General features: G+C 39.0%; 1 pseudogene; it reads left to right on the top strand.

Annotated features, from left to right (window-relative positions):
• The first annotated feature begins 3,431 nt into the window (after positions 1-3,431).
• On the top strand, positions 3,432-4,714 carry LOC143682635 (histone-binding protein RBBP4 pseudogene; annotated as a pseudogene).
• Positions 4,715-16,114: the final 11,400 nt, after the last annotated feature.

Genomic DNA, 16,114 nt, shown 5'->3' with positions numbered 1-16,114 from the left:
GTAAAGTTTATTTTTATTAAATTATGTTCCACACTCGCTGCCTCTGTATAGCTTTTCCAACTCAGCACCAGTCAATTCATCTTACTTCATTGCTTACATACTAGTTTGTGCCATTTACAATAGCTCTTATTCATACTTTTAAATTTTGCTTTAAATTTTTTTTTTCATGTATTGTGGTCCATTTCCTTGACCGGACTGGAAATTGCCTTAGTCACTAGCAACTGTCACCTCCATGACTGGCAATGCCCTCTGGGTGAGTATATCATCTGCTCTGTTTTTCATCCACTCTCCCAGGGGTACCTCTGCAAGCAGATGGAGCCCACACTGAATGGCAACCCCTACAAAGTCTTCTGGGTGTTCAGATCTGGGTTCTGCTGCTCTTTGGGAACTTTTGAAGGATAAAGATTCTTATGTTTCTCTACCTAACTGCAGAGATGTACGGAAATGGCCTGGTATAAGGGTCATCTTTTCAGAACAGAAAAAGAGAGGGTAATGCTTTATCCCTCATGGTTCCCAATGATTAGAGAATGAATGTAAAACAATACATATGAGATACAAATTAGGTGTACAGTTGGTTAACATGAATATATAGGTATTCAACTCCCAATTAATGGGAAAGGACATGGATAACTGCAAGTCATCATTACAGCTACAGTACACTGAACTTTCTATTAGCCTCGAGGTACAGGTAGAGGTGTACCTTAACCACAGTTAAAGTGCAACAAGGACTCAAGGACTTGGAATATGTTTACTCTTTTGGCAGCAGCTGGTTAGAATGGATTGCAGAAGGAGTCAAGGCTTGGGGCTTGGTAGGGGACAGCCAGGCTGTTCTGGTCCAAGCCACAGAGGCACCCAGAGCCTCACTAAGATGTCAGGTTGTCCTCCTGGATAGCATACCCTACTGCCACTGCCCTCCAACCACTTCCCCATGTTAAGACCCCACCATGGTGGGGGTGGGGGCAGGGACATGGTTGGTAAGCACTGCTCTGTGGCAGACACTAAAGTCATTCACAGGTCCTTTAACCCTTGCCTTTCTCCACTAAAGAAGCTGGAAATCTACAATATTCACTGTTCCAGAGTCCTCTTTAGTTAAGGATATCTATGGGACCCAGTTCTGGCCTGTGAGATTGCCACACAGAAAGCAAAGATCAGCTTTAAGATTCCTAAAATTCTATAAGAAAAGGTCAAATTCAGGTGGCATGCCCCATCAACCTTTTGGCATTCCCCATTTCTTCTCTCCTGGAACATGGATATGATCACTGAGAATGTCCTCTCATAACCTTGAAGACAAAAGCCACTCACTTAAGGGTGATGGAGCAGAAAGGTAGAAGGGCCTGGGTCCTTGATGGCATTCTTGAGTGACTACACCTACCTCCAACTTCATGTTAGGTGAGAAAAATAAGGCCTTATATATTTAAGATACTATAGTTGAATATTCTGTTATTTATAGCCAAAAACAATCTTACCTGATACACTCCTATCAATCCACCAAAATATAATACTGGTGCTATTCCTCGACCTTGTCTTATAGATATGGAAATTATTTTTAATATAATACCTTTCATTACATAATTCAATATTGCTTTCAAAGAATATTCACATATAATATCTCTTCTGAATCTCATAACTTTGGGAGGTATCATTATAACCTCCATTATCTTAATAAAAAAAAAGGGGGGGAACCAAATCTAATAAGGATCTTGCCCAAGATACCACAATCAGCAACAAAAAGGGAATTTTGTTACCCCCTGACTACAATTCTATATGTTTTCTATAGCATCTTTAATAACACAACCAAAAAGCCCAGTAAAGAATTGTCATTCCTCCTAAGTCAAAGTGAATTCTATTTCATTCAACCATGATAAAGCAACCATGATAACTTCTGGAAGTGGAAAGTGCCACAGTTCACTCAGGAATTAAGTCCTCTCCACTGTCTCTTCTAATCACCCCCTCACCTACCACCTACCATGGGACATCCTGCCCCAAATCCCTGGAGTAGCTCTTTACAAAGTCAGAATGGCCTTTCAGGTGAGTCCATTAGCTCATCACTTCTTGTAAATGCTTAGACCACCCCTTTCTTGGGTCACTCCCCTCTCCCATGGCTGTCTTCCCTTCACTAACATTTCCCTTGTGCAGTTTCTCTTCCTGGTTCCTCTGGTTCCACCTAAATATTGATGTACCCCAGGGTTCTGATGGCCATTCCCTGAGTGTTACAAACTGACACTCCTGTTGTGAGTTCATCCTTTATCGTGAATTGTAACACGAAAACTGTGACAGTCAACCACTGTCTCTATGTCCAAATCTATATTTCAACCACTATTTTCCTCTCAACTTTGGTCCTGATTTTCCTACTGCTTATTTTATGTGTATATATATATATATATATATGTATATATATCATCAGTATATGGAAAGTACTAAATAGATGGTATCTATTTTTAAATTATTATTTTAAAAAAATGATGCAGGTCAGGGGCTATGGTGTGATCATCCCCCCCTGAAAATCAACACAGACCAATCTAATTATCTACAGTCATAAGGAAAGATGGGAGAGTTTGTAGAAAGTAGCAGCAGAAGACCAAATAGAAATGAAGTGGCAGACCTAATGAGCAATAGGACATGTCACACCTTCTCTTTATATACTGTGTCTGTGCCCGACTGCCCACAAGATCAAAACTGAGGATGCTTCTTCCGGGCTGAGTGAGAGGAAGGAAAGGATTCAAGATGAGAGGTAAAGGGGTCACAGATGTAGAGGTGGTAGGTGGGAGAGTAAGAGGAGGATAGGAAGAGCAGAAATGAGGCCCAGGAGCAACAGCCCATTCCAGGTCTGAGAGAGGGAATGCTCCTTACCTGCCCAGGTGATCTCATGCAGGTTCTGGTAGAAAGAGGAGCAGGAAAAGTTCATAAAATATGTGATTTTAGTGCTACTGAGCTGTTTCTTAAAACTGGTAAGCCCTGAAGAGTCCATAAAGTAGAATAGAAGGGCTCATTGTGTTGTCATCTGATTTACTTCCTGCCTCCAACCCTGTCACTCACTGAACCCTAATATCAATGGGGGTCTCCCCTTTTCTCAAGACTACCAGGCGAGGGCAATTTCTTTCTTCATCCATTGTCACCTGCATAGTCAGCAAAATTCCCTGGACATACAGAGAGGCTCCATGCAGCTCACTGCTCATTCTACTTGCTCAAATCATACTCACTGACTGCAAGATCCTTAATATCTCATCAGGTCTGATGCAATTTCCAAAGCCCACCGTGTACTTCCAAGACCCACAAATGTCCCTCCTCACTCACTCCCCAGCAGTAGAGTCCCTGGTATATAGTACGTGGATCATAGTAGCAATCAGTAAAGACTTTGTGAAGATTGAATGAGGTGCTTCTCCTGCAATGCTCAACTCCACGAACACCACCCCTCCCCCAACTTGTCCACCATGGCCAACAAGGAAGCAGCCTTTGATGATGCAATGGAAGAACAGGTGATCACTGAAGAGTACAAAATATGGAAAAAGAACACTGATTTTCTTTATGATCTGGCCATGACCCATACTTTAGAGTGGCCCAGCCTTACTGCACTGTGACTTCCAAGTATAACCAGACTAGAAAGAAAAAATTTCAACATTCATTGACTTGTGCTGGGGACACACACATGGAATGAACAGAAGCATCTTGTAATAGTCAGTGTGCAGCTCCCTAACAATCAACATTTGATGCATCGCTCTACAACAGTAAGAAAGGAGAATTTGGAGGTCTTGGCTCAGTTAGTTGAAAAATTGAAATAGAAATCAATATCAATCATGAAGGAGAAGTGAACCGGGCCAGTTATGTGCCCCAGAACCCTTGCATCATTGCAACAAAGATGCCATCCAGTGATGTTCTTAATTTTGGCTACACAAAACACCCATCTAAACCAGACGCTTCTGGAGAGTGCAACCCAAACGTGCATCTCCATGGATGTCAGAAGGAAAGCTGCGGGCTTTCTTGGAACTCAAATCTCAGTGAGCACTTACTTAGTGCTTCAGATGACCATACCATGTGCTTATGGGACATCAGTGCCATCTCAAAGAATGGAAAAGTAGTGGATATGAAGACTAGTTTTACACGGCACCCAGCTGTAGTAGATGTTTCCTGATATCTGTTCCATCAGTCTCTGTTTAGGTCAGTTGCTGATGATCAGAAACGTATGATCTGGGATACTTATTCAAACAGTACTTCCAAACCAGGTCACTCAGTTGATGCTCACACTGCTGAAGTGAGAACTGCATCTTTCAGTCCTTATATTGAGTTAATTCGTGCCACAGGATCAACTGACAAGACTGTTGCATTGTGGGATCTGAGAAATCTGAAACTCAAGTTGCGTTCCTTTGAATCACATCCAGATGAAATATTCCAGGTTCAGTGGTCACCTCACAATGAAACTATTTTGGCTTCCAGTAGTACTAATTATCGAGTGAATGTCTGGGCTTTAAGTAAAATTGGAAAGGAACAATCTCCAGAAGATCATCCAGAAGAGGCAGAAGATGGGCCACAAGAGTTGTTTTTTATTCATGGTGGTCACACTGCCGAGATATCCGATTTCTCCTGGAATCCCAGTGAATCTCGGGTGATTTGTTCTGTATCAGGAGACAATATCCTGCAAGTGTGGCAGATGGCAGACAACATTTATGATGATGAAGACCCTGAAAGAAGTGTGGATCCAGTAGGACAGGGATCCTAGATATGTTTGCACTAGTGATTTTAAACTTCCTTTTTTACCCCTCTTAACCCTGAGATTGATTTAACACTGGTTTTGAGACAGACTTTGTTCAGCTATTCCTTTATAGTTTACCATCAGTAATGCTATTAGCCCTGATATTGGGTGTTTTCTAAATATTAGCTGGGGGACTTGATTCAGCAAAGCCACAGACTTATATTTAAATTTTCTTCAGGAATTTTCTGGACTCAAACCCAGATCTGACAGACATCAAAAGGGAAATATATGTGTGTGGCCATTTTTCTTCTTATGTTATATTCCCAAGTTTTTCAGACACACTTAAGGTAAGAGTGGATAAGAACTAGACCCACGTTGGGTAGGCATCTGAGCCACGAAGTATAATACTGAAATATGTATTTATTTATTCAAGAAATAGGGAAGAGATTCAAGTCTATAAGTTCCTATTCTAAAATTGTCAGACCTGACTTTCTAGGAGGAAAATTTTCCTAGGTAGATCAGTCTTCTCTCAGTTTCTTCAGTTAAGTCAAAACCTTATTTTACATGTCCCTCTTTCACCATATTTTGTTGCTCGTTAGTGTATTTCTTGAGCTGTTTCATATTATTTCTTTCCTTTCTGTGAAATGGTTATTTTTTTTTAACTTGGGACCACCAAGTTATAAAGATGTATGAAAAACATACATCTTTATAGGTATAAAATGTATACATATTTTATACATTATACCACAGGTAGACTATCCAGTTAAATTAAGAATGACTCAATAGCTAATATTTGTTTTTAAAATTAAGTTAATCCTGGATAACAGTTGTTTTTTTTTTAGGAGCTAGTCTCTGTCAACTCGTTTGGTACCATCTTCCTTTTGGGTGACCTATTTCACCAGTAGGCCTGTAATTCTCCATAACTAACTGTGTAAGTGATTATAATGGAATAAATTGCTTTTCTACATTAAAAAAATGAATGAATGAGAATCCTATAAATATTTCATCTAATCCATATGAGGCTCTCCATGAATGACACACCTTTTTCCCTGATTTACTGACATGGACTATGGGAGACCATGAAGAGAACTGAAGTGTTAGAGCCAGAGCCCCTGCATAAACCCCCAGCACTGTGGCTCCCTGGCTGTGTGGTTCCATCACAGCACTTAACTTCCAAAACCTCAGTATCTATCATCAGTAACATTAAATAAAGATCTTTCCATCCTGAAGGGTTGTTGTAAAGATCAAGCGAGGCACAAAGGATTGATGTCTGTACCAGAAACAATTCTTTGGAGAGTGGGGAAGAGGAAGAGCTTTAAGAATTGTGAGGTTTCTCTCATCCCACCACTTAGGATGTCAGCATCAGCCCACTGACCCCCAGGCTCTGCTCAGGGAGGGGCTAAGCTCTGTTATCAACGGTGACACTGATGCCTAGAAATTGGATGCAGCACAGACATATCAGGTGTTTTGACAATGGGCCCAATCCTGCTTCTCTTGCTTATAATAAGGTTCAGAATAAGCCTCCTGGAATCTTATTATCTGAGAATACTTCAAAGGATATGGTAAATGACTGAAGAGAGAAAAAGTACATGACTACCATAATTTCTTCCTGGAAAGAACCTAGCACTAATATGCCATGCATTGGATGTCACAGCAACTTGAGGATATTTTAAGTCTTCATTGTGGCATGGCGTAGTTGAAAGGACTCAAAATATGGCATCAGAAAAACCTGGTTTCTAATCCCAGCTCTGGCTCTTGCCAGAGTAAGAGCCATTTTTGATTTCCCCTAGGGTGCAAGCGGGAGGATTAAATGACAGAATCGTTGTACCTTGCAGATGGCCATAATGCTCATGTGCATTTTCCCTCTTTCCCACCTTCATCACCCCCACATGTCCACCTCTCCCCTATTGATACTAAGAGTGCATTGAACACTAACATGCATTTCACAAGGTTCCTGGCACCCAATGCTCTCCAAACATCTTTGCCCGGAGTTAAGAAAACCTCTCCTGGTATGGACATGACCGCACCAAATAAGCAGCGATTGGGAAACTGCACCCATAAAGGCTATCTCCCTCCGAGGCACAGGACTGTGCATTTTTGAGAAGACTTCTCAGGTTTGCAGTGGCTTTCAGGGTCGGCTGTGCTGCTCTGCCTACGTCAAAACCCTAAGTGTTTAACCACAAGACACATAATCCTGGGACATCCTGGCGGCAGCCTCCCACCCCCACAGCGAGGCAGGCCATGCGTGTGTCTAATCTGGTATGTGCCTCCCCTGCAGAGGACAGAACAGCAAACTCTGGCCCCCTGCACCACACCTGGCCAGATGTTGGATGGAATATCACACGGTGGAGGAGAGCGTTTGAGTGGGTGGAATTCCTTCCAGACCCACTTAGACAATCTGTGTTCAGAACTCAAGGGCCCCAGGGGAAGGCCATGCGTGCTAATAGGCACAGCTGCTTATGTTATTTCTGGAGCCAGAGGACTCTGCACAGTCATGATCACATACAAACTTCCATTATGTCTCCATTTTCTATAGCTCAAAACCGTTTAAAAAAACAATGCTCAAGGCCAAGTGGTCCAGTTAGCTTCAGGGTAAACTTCTGAGTTTTTGAGAGAAAGAAATCTTCCCAGTTGACCCATATTATGGGGTAGGGATGGATAAGGCATACACACAGGCATGTACACACATTTTATTTCATTGAAAAATAATTTAAGACTTCTTAAAATCTTCAGGTTTATGTGACTTTGAGCCAGCGTATTTGTGTGTATGGAACTGAGGAGTGACTTTTGTAAGTCTAGGGGACTTCGGGAGAACCATGACATGTTTCATCATTCGGTGGTTTTGTCTTTTAAAAGAAAATAGCTTTAAAATGGTAAAGTGATGATGTTAGGAATCTGTTTTTAATTACTACTCAGTAACTTGGCAATCTATTTGATCCCATTCATTTCTTTTGGAAAGTTCTCAGTTACTCGTCCCTGCAGCTATGTGTATACAATCACACATACAGATATAAAAAAAGAAAAACCCTACCAGGTAGCCCTTGGAAAGAGCATAGGACATTCTCACACTTCAAGTTTCCTTCTGTAAATTTTCATAAGCATGGATTTTCACACTCTGGGGAATTTTATAAACACCCAGTAGACATGTTTGACTACTATATATCTGTGGCTTTGGAACCCCGTGTGGGGAATTTTCTTACTTTCTTTAAAAGGAAAAAAAAAAGAAGAAGAAGCAAAAATAAAAAAAAGTCTTCTTCTCAAACATGATTTCTTCATTCATTGCTGCTGAGTGCCAGGCTCTGTGGTAAGCCCTGGAGATGCAAAGATGAGCCCTATGGGATTGGGTTTCTGTCCATAAGGAATTCAGACAGCTTGGAGGACCACACAATCAAGCTACACTACACTGAAGTTAAAAAATAAAACCACATGAAAATTCCAGAATTGCCATGTTTAGGAAGAAGTAAAGGGCGGTAACACATTTCCTCCCTTAGGGGAGTTCTCTGAATGAAGAAGAAAATACCTTTCCTTTCTCCAGGTACCCTCCAGGCCAATATTTCCAAAATGTCTTTTACAGAACAGTAATTCATTTAAACAGCTTGCCGGAAAGGTAAGAAAGGGGGTTCCCATGGTCAGATAAGTTTGAGAAAACTGTATATATTCTATCCCCTTGGAAATTCATAGAACATATTAGTATATTGAAGGTTCTGAGACATGCTGCAATAAAAGATATCTACTTAACTTTGCTTAATACAGTATTCCCCAGAGTTATTTCCTCACAGGATTCATTTTTTACTTAATGTCTATGAACATCCCTTACTTCTTGGAAGTATTGTTTAGTCTAAAGGGGACCATGTGCAGTCTGTAAAAATAAACACCAGTGTAACAGGATGCGAAATTTGAATTTTTAATGACAGACCAAATTCAGTAAATAAGAAATTCTAAAATAATGTTTGCGTGTGAGATATAGATTTTCAAGAGGAAATATCTGGAAGCCTCTAAAAATTCCTTCCTACAATTGATTTTATAAAAGAATTGGAAGAGTAGAGGTTGAGAAATGTTATTTGAGGAGGACTCCTTTGAGAGGTGTATGTCAGGATAACTTTTCCTCAACCCCACAGTGAGGAGAGCTTCAGGGAAATGACTTGAAGACCTCACTAAATGCTCCTTAAAATAGGGAGTTGTGGACAGTGTCGGATTCTAGCCTGGCAATCTAGAGGGCAGGAGAGACAGGTGGTAAACTGATTTGGTTGTAGATCAAAGGAGAGTAGTTGCTTTGTTGGGATAGGCTGACACTCCCTGAGATAGCCAGAACAAGGATTAGTGCATGCTTTCTGGGGACCATATGTGGGCCACATGGGAGTGAGCGACGACCCATTTTTAGTTCCTGTCCAAGAGGTCTACTAGAATAATGCTTGAACTGCAATGCTTGAGTGTTGGTGTGGAGTGGGCCAATGAAAAACTGAGCCAAATGGGGAGAAGAAACTGAAAGAAGAGAGTACACAGCCTTTACAGAAGTTACAGTTACAGGACTCCATTTGAGTAGTCTCCGAAGAACTAACCAAAGGGCTCACAAAATAAAAATTCTGATGTATGTAGTCATTATGCAACTGTATCGGTCAAGTTCAAATTTTCTTGTAGAATGAGGAACCTCCAGTCATGACTAAGAGGACTGGAAAACTTCTTCCCCAAAGCAACTATAAAGCTGGATAAATTTGATAAAAAATAACCACATCAGCACTATGGAAACAAACCAAAGAAAGACATATAACAGCATGAGAAGTGTTTTTACTTTAAAACTGCTGAAATTCAAGTAAGAATTGTCGATCATTGACTGACCATTTTATTTTGCAGCATAAAGTTTCCTTTAGGAAGCCAAGCTTATAAATAAAAACAAAAATTGTTTAAAAACTGAGATAATACTTCAGTGGCTGCATACTGCAGATTTCACAGCTTTAGCAAAGACAAGTTCCTAAACAAACAAACAAATGAAACAGCAACTAAAACCTTCAGGGAGGAAAAAAAATAAGAATCCACAATTGTTATGCTATATTATCTAAAATGCCCAGTTTTCAACAAAAAAATTACAAGGCACACAAAGAAGCAAAGTGTGACTCATATGGAGGAAAAAATGTATATAAGTGAAACACTTAAAAGCAGCTGTTAGAAATATGTTTAAAAAACTAAAGGAAACAATGCTTAAAAAAAATTAAAGAAAGGGTGACAACAATCAACCAGCAAGTAGAAGTTTTCAATTAATACTTCTATATTATTTTTTTAAAAGAACCAAATTAAAATTCTGGAAAATGAAAAATCCATTGGAGGGGCTCAGTAGAAGGTTCCAGATGGTGGAAGAAATAATCAACAAACTTGAGGAAAGAGCAATAGAAATTACCAATCTGAAGACCAGAGAAAAATTGAAGAAAAATAAGCAGAACTAGAGTCAAGTGCTGAGGGAGGTGGGACAAAAGATGGCAGCTTAGTGAGTTGTGGAATCTAGTTCATCCTCCAGAGCAGCTAGTAAATAGCCAGGAACAGTACAGGACAACTGCTTGGTCTACATCAATGACTGGACACACACCATACACTGGTCTGGACAAGCTGAACCAGCTGAGATCCCATACAGAACTTAAATCCCCCAAATGACGAAGTCCAGTACCCCTCCCCCATGAGTTCCTAGAAGGGAAAGGAAACAGACTTTACTAGCAGCAGGGACTTAGCTCAACCAAGCTTCACTTGTGGAATTAATGAACAAATTCTGACTACTGAAAATAGGCCCCCAGCACACATAAACCTGGAATAAGCTCTAAAGCTACTAAGAGTTTTTGCCCCAGCAGAGAGGGGGTGGGGCTTTCAGAAAAAGAAAAAAAAAACTGATTTTTTTTGAAGTCAGACAGCACAAAATACTGGAAAAGGACTGGGCCCGAAAAGAATAAAAGGGGTGACACATACAACCTGGAGATACATAGAGCCACATACCAACTTAAGCTCTTGACTGACAAATCAGAGAAGCAGGGGTGCTGCTCTGAAAAGGACTTTTTTTTGCTTTGTTTCTACCACTTAACGGCTCATTAGACAGAATTGGAATTCTCAGGCACCAGCTCTGCCGCAGGCAAGGGTGGAATTAAGCTCCTCTGAAAAAACAAAATAACTAGTCAGGTGAAAGGAATTGATTTCTTAAAAGTTATACCTTCCCCAAGAAAAAGGTGGGACCAAGCTTAAGTGGAATCCCTTCCTCAGGGAATTCAGGCCCCAGGGACTGGAAAACTGAAGCCATTAGGCCAATATACAACCTCTCCTCTGTCTCAGCCATGCCCCAGACAGGGAGAGTCTGCTGAAGTTAAAGGCACCACATCACTTTACTCAGGTGGGAAGCTGTGGGCAGACAAGTGCCACATGCTGGGCAAGACAGGAAAAACACAGAGTCTTGGGGCTTCATAGGAAAGTCTGGCAATCTGCTGTGTCTCAACCTCAGGGAAAACTGATGCTAGCAACTCTTTCCTACTGAGACATGCGCTAGTCCAGTAAGGGAACTTTCACTGGAGTCTATAATATCTGAGGAGACTATGCTATTAAGAAGAAAAAAAGAGTCTCTATATAGACAGGGAAAGAAACAGAAAAACAAGACTGAAAAACGTTGATCACTTAAACACAACCTATGCTAGAGATCTAGAATAAGTTGAATTGAATGTTAAAGAACAGACAGAGAACAAAGCCATCCAGCAAGAAAATCCTAGGTAAAAGAGTGAAACAACTTCCAGAATAAACTAATTAAAGAAATCAAATGCCTAGACACCAGCAAAAAATAATGAGTCATGCTACAAAAATCGAAGATCTGGCCCAAAGGAACAAACCAACAATTTAAATGAGATACAGGAGTTGAAACAACTAATTCAGGATGTTCTAACAGACATGGAAAATCTCATCAAAAATCAAATCAATGAGTTGAGGGAGGATATAAAGAAGGCACTGTGCAAACAAAAAGAAGAAATTGAAAGTTTGAAAAAATATATCACAGAACTTATTGGAATGAAAGGCACAGTTGAAGAGATGAAAAAAAAGAAACCTGCAACATTAGATTTGAAGAGGCAGAAGAAAGGATTAGTGAACTAGAGGACTGGAAATCTGAAATTGAATGCAAAAAGAAAATATAGGTAAAAGAATGAAAAAATATGAGCAGGGTTTTAGGGACTTGAATGACAACAGGAAGTGCACAAACATATGTATTGTGGTGTCCCAGAAGGAAAAGAAAAGGGAAAAGGAGGAGAAAGACTAATGGAGGAAATAGTCACTGAAAATTTACCACCTCTTATGAAAGTCATAAAATTACAGATCTAAAAAGTGCAGAATCCCCCAAACAGAAAAGATTCAAATATACATACTCCAAGACACTTACTAATCAGATGTCAGATGTTAAAGAGAAAGAGAATTTTGAAAACAGCAAGAATAAAGCAGTCTATCACATACAAAGGAAGCCTAATAAGACTATGTGTGGATTTCTCAGCAGAAACCATGGAGGTGAGAAGGCAGTGGTATGATATACTTAAGATTCTAAAAGAGAAGACCTGCCAACTAAGAATTCTATATCCAACAAAATTGACCTCCAGATATGAGGGGGAATATAAAACATTTTCAGACAAATAATCACTAAGAGAATTTGTGGCCAAGTGACTGGCTCTGCAAATATGCTAAAGGGAGCACTACAGGCAGAGAGGAAAAGGCAGGAGAGAGATGTCTGGAGAAGAGTGTAGAAATGAAGAATATCAGAAAAGGTAAAAAAGAGATAAAAATTAGATATGACATATAAAATCCAAAAGGCAAAGTGGTAGAAGAAAGTACTGCCCTTACAATAATAACACTAAATGTTAATGGATTAAACTCACCAATCAAAAGACATGGACTGGCAGAATGGACTAAAAAACAGGACCCATCTATAGGCTGTCTACAGGAGTCTCATTTTAGACCCAATGACAAAAAATAGGTTGAAAGTGAAAGGTTGGGAAAAGATATTTCATGCAAACAACAATGCCCATATTTAAAAAGAAGAAAGAGCAAAAATGGATGAATTCATGGTTCACATGAAAAACCTAGAGAAAGAACAGCAAAATCCCCAAAGCAAACAAAAGGAAAGAAGTAACAAAGATTAGAGCAGAAATAAATGAAATTGAAAACATGGAAACAATTGAGAAAATCAATAAAACCAGGAGTTGGTTCTTTGAGAAAATCAATAAACTCAATGGACCCTAAGCTAGGTTGACAAAAAGAAAAAGAGAGAGGATGCAAATAAATAAAATCAGAAATGGAAGAGGAGGCATAACTACTGACCCCACAGAAATAAAGGGGGTAATGAGAGGATACTATGAGCAATTATATGCCAATAAACTGGACAGTGTAGATGAAATAGACAACTCTAGAAAGGCACAAACAACCAACATTGACTTGGGACAAAATATACAACCTCAACAAATCAATCACAAGTAAAGAGATTGACTCAGTCGTTAAGAAGCTCCCAAAAAAGAAAAGTCCAGGACCAGATGGCTTCACATGTAAATTCTACCAAGCATTCAAGAAAGAATTAGTATCAATACTGCTCAAACTCTTCAAAAAAATTGAAGAGGAGAGAAAGCTACCTAACTCATTCTATGAAGCCAACAACACCCTCATACCAAAGCCAGATAAAGATACTACAAGAAAAGAAAATTACAGACCAATCTCACTAATAAATATAAATGCAAAAATCCTCAACAAAATACTTACAAATTGAATCCGGCAGCACATTAAAAGAATGATACACCATGACCAAAGGGGATTTACAACAGGTGTGCAAGGATGGTTCGACATAAGAAAATCAATTAATGTAATACACCATATCAACAAATCAAAGCAGAAAAACCACATGATCATCTCAATTGATGCAGAAAAGGCATTTGACAAAATTCAACATCCTTTCCTGTTAAAAACACTTCAAAGGATAGGAATAGAAGGGAACTTCCTTAAAATGATAAAGAGAATATATGAAAAACCCACAGCTAGCATCATCCTCAATGGGGAAATACTGAAAGCTTTCCCCTAAAGATCAGAAACAACACAAGGATATCCACTGTCACCATTGTTATTCAACATTGTGCTTGAAGTTCTAGCCAGAGTAATTAGACAAGGAAAAGAAATAAAAGGCATCCAAATTAGAAAGGAAGAAGTAAAACTCTCATTGTTTGAAGATGATATAATACTGCACATTGAAAATACTGAAAAATCCACAGCAAAACTACTAGAGCTAATAAATGTAGCAAAGTGGCAGGATATAAGACCAACACCCAAAAATCAGTAGTGTTTCTATAGCAATAGGCAGTCTGAGGAGGAAATCAAGAAAAAATTCCATTTACAATAGCAACCAAAAGAATCAAATATTTAGGAATGAATTTCACTAAGGATACAAAAGACCTGTACACAGAAAATTACAAGAAATTGCTAAAAGAAATCATGGAAGATCTAAATAAATAGAAGGGCATACCATGTTCATGGATTGGAAGACTAAATATAGTTAAGTTGTCAATTCTACCCAAATTGATTTATAGATTCAATGCAATACCAATTAAAATCCCAAAAACTTATTTTGCAGAAATAGAAAAACCAATAAAAAATTTATTTGGAAGGGCTAGAAAATATCTTGAGAAAGAAAAATGAAGTGGGAGGTCTCACACTACCTGACTTTAAAACATATTACAAAGCTACAGTGGTCCAAATAGCATGGTACTGGCATAAAGACAGATATATTGACCAATGGAATCAAATAGAGTGTTCAGATATAGAACACTATGGACAATTGATCTTTAATAAGGCAGTCAAGCCAACTCACCTGGGACAGAGCATTCTCTTCAATAAATGGTGCTTGGAGAACTGGATATCCATATGCAAAAGAATGAAAGAGGATCCATATCTCACACCTTATACCTAAACATCAGAGCTAAGACCATAAAACTTTTAGAAGAAAATGTAGGGAAATATCTTATAAAACTTGTAATAGGAGGTGGTTTCCTAGATCTTACACCCAAAGTGCAAGCACTGAAGAAAAAATAGATAAATGGGAACTCCTTAAAATTAAACACTTTTGTGTATCAAAGGACTTTGTCAAGAAAGTAAAAAAGGCAGCCTACACAATGGGAGACAATATTTGGAAACCACATATCAGATAAGGGTTTAGTATCCAGAATGTATAAAGAGATTCTTCAACTCAGCAACAAAAAAATGAACAACCCAATTTAAAAATGGGCAAAAGACGTGAATGGACACTTCTCAGAAGAGGAAATACAAATGGCTAAAAGGCGCATGAAAAGATGCTCAACTTCACTGGCTATTAAGGAAATGCAAATCAAAACCACAATGAGATATCATCTGACACCCACTAGAATGACCATTATCAAAAAAAAAAAAAAAAGAAAACGACAAGTACTGGAGAGGATGTGGAGAAAGAGGCACACTTATCCACTGTTGGTGGGAATGTAAAATGGTACAACAGCTTTGGAAGGCAGTTTGGTGGTTCCTCAGGAGGCTAAGTATAGAATTGCCATATGATCCAGCAATCCTATTGCTAAGTATCTATTCAGAGAATGTGAGGGCAAGGACACAAAAGGACATTTGCACATCAATGTTTATAGCAGCATTATTTATAATTGCCAAGAGATGGAAACAGCACAAATGCCCATCAATAGATGAGTGGCTAAACAAGTTGTGGTGTATCCATACAATGGAATATTACACAGCTGTAAGACAGAATAAAGTCATGAAGCATGTAACAATGTGAATGGACCTTGAAAACATTATGCTTAGTGAAATTAGCCAGAAGCAAAAGGATGAATACTGTATAGTCTCACTAATATGAACTAACAGTTATGAATGAACTTAGAGAACTGAAGTTAAGAAAACAGGTTATCAGGAGATAGAAATAGGATAGAGATTGGGCAATTGGTGCTGAAAGATTATAGATTGTGCAACAGGACTGATTGTAAAAATTCAGAAATGGAAAGAGTACTACCTGATTGTAGCACAATACTAAAAGTACACTGAGCAAAGTTAAATGTGAGTATGATAGAAGGAGAAGGGTTGAGGGCAGGTATGATACAAGAAGGAAAGTTAGAGAATAAAGACTGACATGGTACATTTTAGGAAAGCCTAGATTGTACAATGATGGTGATTCAATATACAAATTTAAAAATGTTTTTGCATGAGGGAAGAACAAATGAAGGTATTGCAGGGTGTTGAAAATAGACAATATATGGGAAGAAGTACAATCAATGTAAGCTAGGGTCTAGTGTCATTAATAACATTGTAATGTGCTTCCACTGAAGGTACAAAGGCATTATGCCAAAACTGAATGTCAACAGGTAGAGGAATTGGGAAACGAGTATGGATCCTGGTAGAAGAAAAGGAAAT

The sequence above is a fragment of the Tamandua tetradactyla genome, chromosome 5 (assembly GCF_023851605.1).
Source record: "Tamandua tetradactyla isolate mTamTet1 chromosome 5, mTamTet1.pri, whole genome shotgun sequence".
Taxonomy (NCBI): domain Eukaryota; kingdom Metazoa; phylum Chordata; class Mammalia; order Pilosa; family Myrmecophagidae; genus Tamandua; species Tamandua tetradactyla.
The sequence above is the reverse complement of the archived record's forward strand: the minus strand, read 5'-3'. Positions and strand labels throughout refer to the sequence as shown.